This window comes from Protopterus annectens, chromosome 3.part0 (assembly GCF_019279795.1).
Source record: "Protopterus annectens isolate FY-2018-M chromosome 3.part0, PAN1.0, whole genome shotgun sequence".
NCBI classification, from domain to species: Eukaryota; Metazoa; Chordata; order Ceratodontiformes; family Protopteridae; genus Protopterus; species Protopterus annectens.
Window position 1 is genome coordinate 1,430,307,730 of NC_056731.1, and position 8,938 is coordinate 1,430,316,667.

Sequence of the window (8,938 nt, forward strand, 5' to 3'; positions counted from 1 at the left end):
TCCCATGAATTATTCACCCAAATCACAACCTCTTGCAGGCTAGGCTTCACAAAGTTTCCATTCTGATTTCTCTCCATTCTACTTTCAATTTAGTCATTGAGTTCCATGCGCAAATGGTCCTTGAATGCCTTGTTTATTGCAATATCAAGAGTCTGGAGATAGGCAATCATTCCTGCGGGAATCATTATTTGATCTATTCTTCTCCATGCAAGGAGTTTCTTCATGTCTTTAGCACGGTGAGTGCTGGCTGAATCCTAGACTAGCAGACCTCTTTCACCACCTCGCAAAACAAGTGGCAGCATTACAGCGACCCACTTCTTTATAACTGCTTATGTGCACCAGGCTTTTTCAGGTTTCAAGTATGTAAATGCCTGAAACATGTTCAATCTTATCTTTCTTGCCCTTACTAATGATTAGAGGTGGGGTTTTCCTTTCCATCTAGGTGAATTGCCAAAATACAGGTAACATGTGCACTCTCATAACCAGTGGAGGGAATGTAGACTGACAAGGCACCCCTCTGATTAATTGTTTGAGAGCCTTGGCCCATAAACACTGCAGTTTCATCCATAGCAATCATATTGGAGAGTTTGTATTTAGAAAAGTCAATGCCATTAACAAAGGACTTGAATGCAAGTGCACGTTTAATAACTTCAGTATCTTCCAGCTTGAAAAATGTTGTTGATCTTCCTAGAGACTGTTCATATCGCTGAAGGAAGCCATCCAGCCAATGTTGTGATGCTTTGAATTCTTCTGGGGATATTTCTGTGTTGCCATTGCAAGGGCAAATGCTTGAATATCAGCCCTGCGTACAACCAAAGCCTTTGCTCTCCTGTTAGTAATCAATTCACAGATGATGTCTTCCAGCTCAGGAAATAATGGTTGCTGATCTGATCCATACTTGCACTTCTTAGCATTTCCCTCATCGGCCTGTTGACTGAGGTTATCGTATGCTGCATGCCATTTTCGGATCATTCGGAGATCTACCTTCTTCTTTTTGCAGAAAGCTGTCAGATTCTTTCCCCGGGAGTCCTCCACGATTCCATTCTTGTACTGATGGAATAGCTCTTTCTTTTTGCACTCATCTTGTCTGAGGGGGGGCTTAATTGAAGACTTACAAGACCAGAGTTGCAACACAAAATGGCGACGGTTAAGAAGACACAACCACAGCCGTTCTTTATCCAGTGCGCATGCTTTATGCACATTGTCTGTATCAAAGTACACCTACCAGTGTTTATGGACCAAGTATCTCAACCATCAAGTGTGAGTGATGATTAGAGTTACAGTAAGAATCATGGAGGACTCCCAGGGAAAGAATCTTATGACTTTCTGCAAAGAGAAGTTAGGTGTCCGAATGGTCCGAAAATGGTGAGCAGAGTACGATAAACTCAGTCAACGGGTGTCAATAATATTATTTAATAATTCAACATGTCCGTTGTGTATTGTTAATGATCTTAACTGGGGCTTATTTTTGGAGTAGGGCTTATATCATGACCACCCTGGAAAACCATGCTAGGCCTTATTCTCTGGTTAGGTCTTATTTATGAAGAAATACAGTAATTAGGTCAGCTTACACCAAGCCCATCAAACACAGAGGGGCAATGCAGAGGGGAAAATACCTTTGAGGTGTGATTTCCTAAGGGAAGGCATACTGGTGCATTACTGCTTCCTCAAAGGAAACATCGACCAAGGCAACAACAACCAACAACTCACACCAACCACAATGCCCATTTGATCTATTACCAGAGAACTGCACACACACACGCACACACGCACACACACACACACACACACACACACACACACACACACACACACACACACACACACACACGCATATATATATATATATATATATATATATATATATATATATGTATATTTAAGCACTTTGAACATGAGATAAGATGAAAGAGATTATTTACATGTATTGCACATTTACATAACGTTACCAAAATTACAGTTGAATTAAATGTAATTGAACATCTAGAACTTAAGAAAATTCAATTATGAAGAAGTAAAAAAAATGAAAAAAGCATGAAACTTAAAGGAGAATCACAAGGCATATGTTGAATTTCAAAGAATTACCTGTATGATGAGAATAGAATTGGGCAGTATTCATGAAGGCTAACACGAAAAATGACACCGTGTTAGCTTTCATAGCACCGTTTTCCCACACTAAACCCCATTCCCTATTCAGGAACAGGGCATAGTTTCACTCATGTGCAAACAAGCCAAGAGCCGAAAACCCATGGTGGCATACGAATGAAGTGCACACCTACCACCCCAGCTCACTATTACCTAGTAACAACACCAGGCTGCAATTCAGCAACCTGCTATGAGTCCATGTTAGCTCCGTGTTATGTGCGGGGAAATTTTCCCTGTACATGAGCTAACACGGAAGTTGAGCAAGGTGAAAGCCTTTAAAAGTTGTCTTTCCTTAATTATATTTAATTTCTAATTTATGCAATGCAGTGCAGAACTTAAACTCGCGCAAAGAATCTTATTTAAAAAAATATATATTTTTTTTATTAAAAGATTAAACTGTTAACAGGGAAAAGTCCTATTTAGCATGTAAGATCCACCATGCTATCTACTGATAGCATGAAACAGGCATGGTGGGCAGTAGATGTACTTCAATCGATCTGGAGGTGTAAAAAACAGTGTTGCACCACCATGTAAGCTAACACAGTGGTAGGCAGCCATAGGAGGAGTAACAAATGTGTTGCAAAATATTTCAAATCAAAATGTTTTTTTTGTTTTTTTTTTTGGCAGATTTCAGATGTTTAAGTGGGGCGCAGCAGCATGCAAACAGGAATCCTGCAAAAAAAAAAAAAAAAAAATAGCAAAAAGACAATCTAAATGTGAAACTTATTTTTTACATTATACTGGCCAGCATGCAGACCCATAACAATGGCATGTAATGGTGGTTGCTAAGGAGATAGGCTGTGGTGTAGTGGTATAACTAGGGTATAAGTAAGTAGTGTATGTAAATGAGCTAAGTCGATTGAATAGCTAAATAGGATACCATGTCTGTGGGTACCTAACCGTGTAGGGGCTATAATGCAGTGATGTAGGCAGAAGAAGCAGTTAACATGAAAAGGGGTGTATCATGCTTCCTGTAAGGACATTGGAGCTTACAAACCCTTCAGTGTCCATGGACACTGAAAAGAGGATTTGTGAATGGAATGGAATAAAGGATGTATGTGACAGGAACATTAACACACACCCTGCAGTGTGAAAGTGCCACAGAGCACTTTATAATAAAAAGTGTCCTTGGACACACACACACCTCTGAACCCCTGAGAGCAAGTCTGGACAAAGGCAATACAAAAAGTGGGGCAAAAGGCCAGAAATAGGGACAGTTTCTAAATATTGCCCTTACAAACTTAGAAAGTTGATAGAATGACAGGTTTTGCATTAGCATGGATATTCATGAAGAGTATGTGGCCTGCAATTGACATGCTAATATTTGATATAATGATATATATAAATGTAAAATTGTTGTATGTTTTTTTACCCACTGCAGTTAAAGTTAAAGCGTAGCTGAGCAGGTTTGCGTGCCACGGCACTTTGCTCAGCTCAACACTGCTTAAAATGGCATGAATAGCTATATAGAAATGCATAGCTGAAATCTTCACTGGTGGTTTAGCTCAGTGGTTAGAGTTTCGACTTTGTGTGCAGTAGGTGCATGACTTGAATACCAAGACAAGCAATTCAGCTTTTACATGGGAAAGCATTATTAAACTATTTTTTTTTTAATTTTAATGATGTAGTAATTGATATTTGTTAACCAGGGTAGTGTAACTGGCCAACCTTCCAGTGTCAGTGGATATGTGATGTGAAATCCCCCATGTAAACACAAGTGTTCCAGACAGTACAGTCACACCCCAAATAAATGTAATAACAGCACATAGTGGGATGTCATGTAAAGTAAAATATATACACTTAATAATATGTCAGTAAGGAGTAACTAATGTCCAATTTGTTAATTTCCTTTAAATGAAAACACAAAAACTGAGCAATGTTTAACAGTGCTTATCTCTGCTTAACTGGTTTGAGTATTGCTAAGAAGTACAATTCTAAGCAGCAGTCAAGCCAGCTAAGTGGAATTGAGGAGTACTTAGCACTGCTCAACATTTCTGAAACCAGCCAAGCAAGGGGGTGTGTCTAAGGCTGCTTAGCTGTGCTTAGCTGGCTTAAGGAAAGCTAACAGTGCTCATGTACAGGGTAGGTGCAGATCTCCTGACAAGTGTTTATATTTCAGCAGCATGTTTGTGCGGCACAGTGTGGGGTTTAAAAACACAGGAAATAAAACAAAAATGGAAACACATTTAGAAAAGGCAATCAACTAAAAATGACTAATAATTCCTGTGGCACTCAAACTGGCCCATTCAAACCCCTCAGTAATGTAGCTGGCAGGTGGAATGTATTAATTATTAACCAATCACACAGGCTACATCTGCAGCATACCAATATAAAGCATGCAGTCACCCTTCAGTTTGGTTTTTACCACATACTCTGCAACATTGGAGTACACACTTGGGAATTGTAACTGACAGAATAATGGGGGTTGCTACAGCTTTATTACATCTCTATGTGCTGCAGACTGAGGGAGGTGAAGAGGATAATGCTGACAACCAGCCCAGACCAAGGAGGAGAAGAGTGTTCAGACCCAGGGTAACATTTCAGGGGCTACATGAGCTGAAGATAGTAGAGTGCTACTGGGTGGAGAGGGACATACTACAGCAACTCACTGAGCTCTGCCAGCCTCACCTCAGACCCAAAGCCAACAGAGGGGGAACCCATCCCAGTGGAAACAAAGGTATGTGTACCCTTAAGAATACTAGCTACAGGTACTTTCCAAAGACCTACTGGGGACATCATGGGGGTCTCACAGGCATCTGCATCCAGGGTACTCCACCAGTTCCTGGATGTTATGCTAAGACATGCCAGTGAGCACATTTATTTCCCCAGCACCCCTGAGGATAGGACCAGCAATATACAACTCTTCTACCATGTAGCACACTACCCAGAGGTACTGGGTGCCATAGACTGCACTCATATCCACATCAAACCACCACCTGGTGAAGAGAGTAGATTGTATGTCAACTGCAAGGGCTATCACACCATCAACTGCCAGGTCATGTGCAATGACCAGGGCATTATCATGAATGTGTGTGCTGGAAGCCCTGGCAGTTATCACAGCTCCCAAATCTGGCATGCCTCACAGCCGTACCAGGCATTTGCCAGGGGAACATTCTGTATGGCCATCTTGTGGGGGATACTGGCTATGCACTGGAACTGTGGATGATGACACCCATCAGAAATGCATAAACACCCACTGAATAATGCCATAATGAGGTGCACTCACAAACTAGGAACATGTAGAGAATTGTGTTTCGGCTGCTCAAGTCATGGTTCTACTACCTTGACATATCTGGTAGAGCCTTGCAGTACTCTCCAACCACAAGTGCACACACATTCATAGTATGTGCCATGCTACACAATATGATCCTGTAGAAACAGCTGTGGCAGAAACATCACAGGGAATGGGCACACAGACCCCCACCATTTCCAAGGTCCCTACAGGCACTGGGGGACACAGAGGAGGAACCCCCTGAGCCTGCCCCTGTAGGCAGATGTAGGCATGTCCAGCATGTCCTGGTCTTGGCAAAGAGGCAACACATATCACATACACTGACACCCTAGAGACCTAGGGACTGACACCTCACTCCGACTCGCACACACAGTAAAATGGATGCCACACACATCACACTACCTGTAAAATACTGTGTATAGGCTGTGTACTGAGTACATCTGACAGAGTCAGCCCTCAATCACCATCCTCACAACTGCCGCAGGCACAAGGTAAGCCATTCTTCTTAACAATAAATAAATGATGTAGTATGTTGTGATAGCATATCTATGGTATTGCTGCATGTATGAAAAAGAATGGGGTGGTCTACTGGGATAGCAGCAGACAACTGACAGCTATGTGGGACAACAGGAAATGTGTGCCCAATACTGGCTTCCCCAGAGTATGCAGTAGTCCTCTAGATGACAAATCTCACTGCAGCATATGTGGGGAACTAACAGACTGGGGGGGGGGGTCATAGATCACATGCATGGATGTCAATGTTGGGGTCCCACACTCACCCCTCAGCCTCTCCCAGCAAGTCAGCTGTAGAAAACCATAAAGAAATGTCTGGCAAAGGCCCACAAATAGGGACAATGATGAAATATTCCTCTTACAGATGCATACACTGATATCACAGCAGGTCTTGCGGTTTTATTAAGTCTCTGAAGAGTAAGAAATCTGAAACTCAAATATCTGCCATTACATTCTAACCTTCGGTCTTTACACTATGCTAAATGGAACCAAAATGTAAAGCCAAGATCTGCACAGTATGTGCAAATGTGTACAGTTGACAGGTATGCCCCCCCCAACACACCCATGTTCCCATAGAAATGCAGTAACATTTATGTTTGTAGGGTAAAAGCAGCAGAGCACACATTCCCAGGCTGTCCCAATCAACTAGATAACTTGTTGCATGACCACAATATGCAGGGGTCAATGAGCTATGTATATGCATGGTTAATACTGTCAGGGTGTGGGCAGCACTTACCCTTGGCTATTGAGGCTTAGTGGCCTAGGTACAGTACTGTGGTTGACTGGGTCTATGTTCTAAGACTTTCTGTGCCAACTATTTTGCATCTCAGCTACACCTAAGGTAAGAGTTGTTCACACTGTCCAGAAGTTAATATCCATTACTGCAGAAAACCTGGACAAGTCAGGGACAGAGAGCCACACATCTTGACAGTACACAGCTTGGAGTAACCTACACAGTGCCTAGTAGAACAGCTGGTACCTGAAAGTCAGTGTACTGACAGGTTATAAATGTCTGCCACCTTACTGTGTCAGCACTGACATCAAGTCACTGGCTACCACCCATACCCCTGGATTGACAGGATGTCAGAGAAGGACCACAAGTATGCCATGTATATATGTTCTGCTTGTCCTAACATTGCATTTGCCTGCCAAATAATTTGCAAAACAAGAAAAGTTCATGTCAAAACATCAATGGCAGACAGTACAGAAGCAGAAGTCATACCCATAAGAAAAAGCAAGCAAATACCAAACCGGTCTTCCAACTGACTATGTGTGGCAGAACATTATTAACACCCTATCCCCATGTGTGGACCTGTGTCTGACAGTCATATATGGGCCTGTCCAGATGTCAGTATGTGACAGTTTGACAGCTAGGCCAAAATGTAGCCTCATAATAGCATAACAATACAAACCATCTGAGGACCACAGCAGATGTAGTGGTGCAATGATGGACAACCTGCTAAATAGGTAAACTCAGAGGTGTGAAGTCCATAACCACGTGTGTGATGTTACGGCATCTACCCCACACACACCAGAAATACAAATACATAACAGCAACCACTGTGGACAAAGCCTGTGACTGAACTACAAAAGGACAAAGAAACACACATAGGGGAAAGGGAACCACTGGCCAGACAAATGGAGAATGTGCACACCAGAACAAATTGTGTAGTAACATAGGTTCCCTGCAGTGTATATAGTCAGTAAACATCACCCACAACTACACAACACACACCCACATAAGTGGAGTTCCTCAACAAAACAAAAACCCAAACAAAAGACACCTCAAAGGCAAAAACACAAGAGAACTCCACAAACCTCCACAGCACAGATCATGCATAGCCCACACAACCAGTGTCTGGCAACCACTAAGGCCTTACCATAAACCCAACATATTCCTCATAGGAGACTCCATTGTGAGATACACAGATGTGCCTCTCACCAGCCTGGATAAGGAGAAAGTCATGCTTAATTGTTTGTCAGGTGCCAGAATCTGCCATAAAACACATGCACTCAAGTCACTCCACAACAGGTACTATTATGACTTTGTCCCAGTCCATGGCGGTGTGAATGTCAGATGTACCTCTCTGGAATATAGGAAGACAGACATGATTCAGCTTGCTAAATATGTGTCACAGGCAGGTATGTCCCTGTGCTTAAACAGCAGTCTACTGTCACCCAGAATTAAGGTGCATTAGAAACAGAAAATGATTGTCAGTAACAATTGGCTTACTTACTGGTGTCATCCCAGGGGATCCACTGACTGGCAGCCTGGGAACATATGATTGACAGACCATGCTGCTTTGCTAGAGATGGCTTGCATCTGTCTCACTTGGCCTGCAGGCCTCTGGCAAAGGGCCTTGCCTTCCCCATAGTGCCTTTTTAGGGAAGGTCGTGGGGTCCATACTACCAGCATAAAATACCTCAACAAAATAAAAATTAAAGGCCATGCCTCTAAATGCTAGGAGTCTAAACAGAAAAATGCACTCATTGCAAGCAGTCATAACCCTGAAAGATGGTGACATTTGTGCACTCACAGAAACCTGTGCCACAGCTGCAGAGAGTAACCTATCATTACCTGGTCACTCATCCTATCACACGGCCAAACCCCAAAATGTGGGCAGCAAAGCAAAAGGAGGTGGTGTATAAATATATGTTAGACAGACACACACCTCCAGGCTGGTGAAACAGTCTGCCACACACATGAGACACTCCAAGTGCAGTTAACCATTGATAAGACCCCTAGGCAAATTATAGTTAACTACAGACCAACATATATGACTCAGGGTACCCACTCCACATATCTGACCCTCTACAAATCCATCAAGATTCAACCCTTTAATCTGATCCTGGCTGACTTTAATTACCCCACCATTGATTGGAAAACCAACCATGCCAGAACAGAAATGCACAGAGATTCCCCCATCTTATCAATGTTACATCCTTAGGACAGCTACTTGATACCCCCACAAGATGTGATACAAATGTCAGACTTGGCAGTACCCAACACAATTAACCACTGCAGCACCCCCATAGTATCATCCTCCC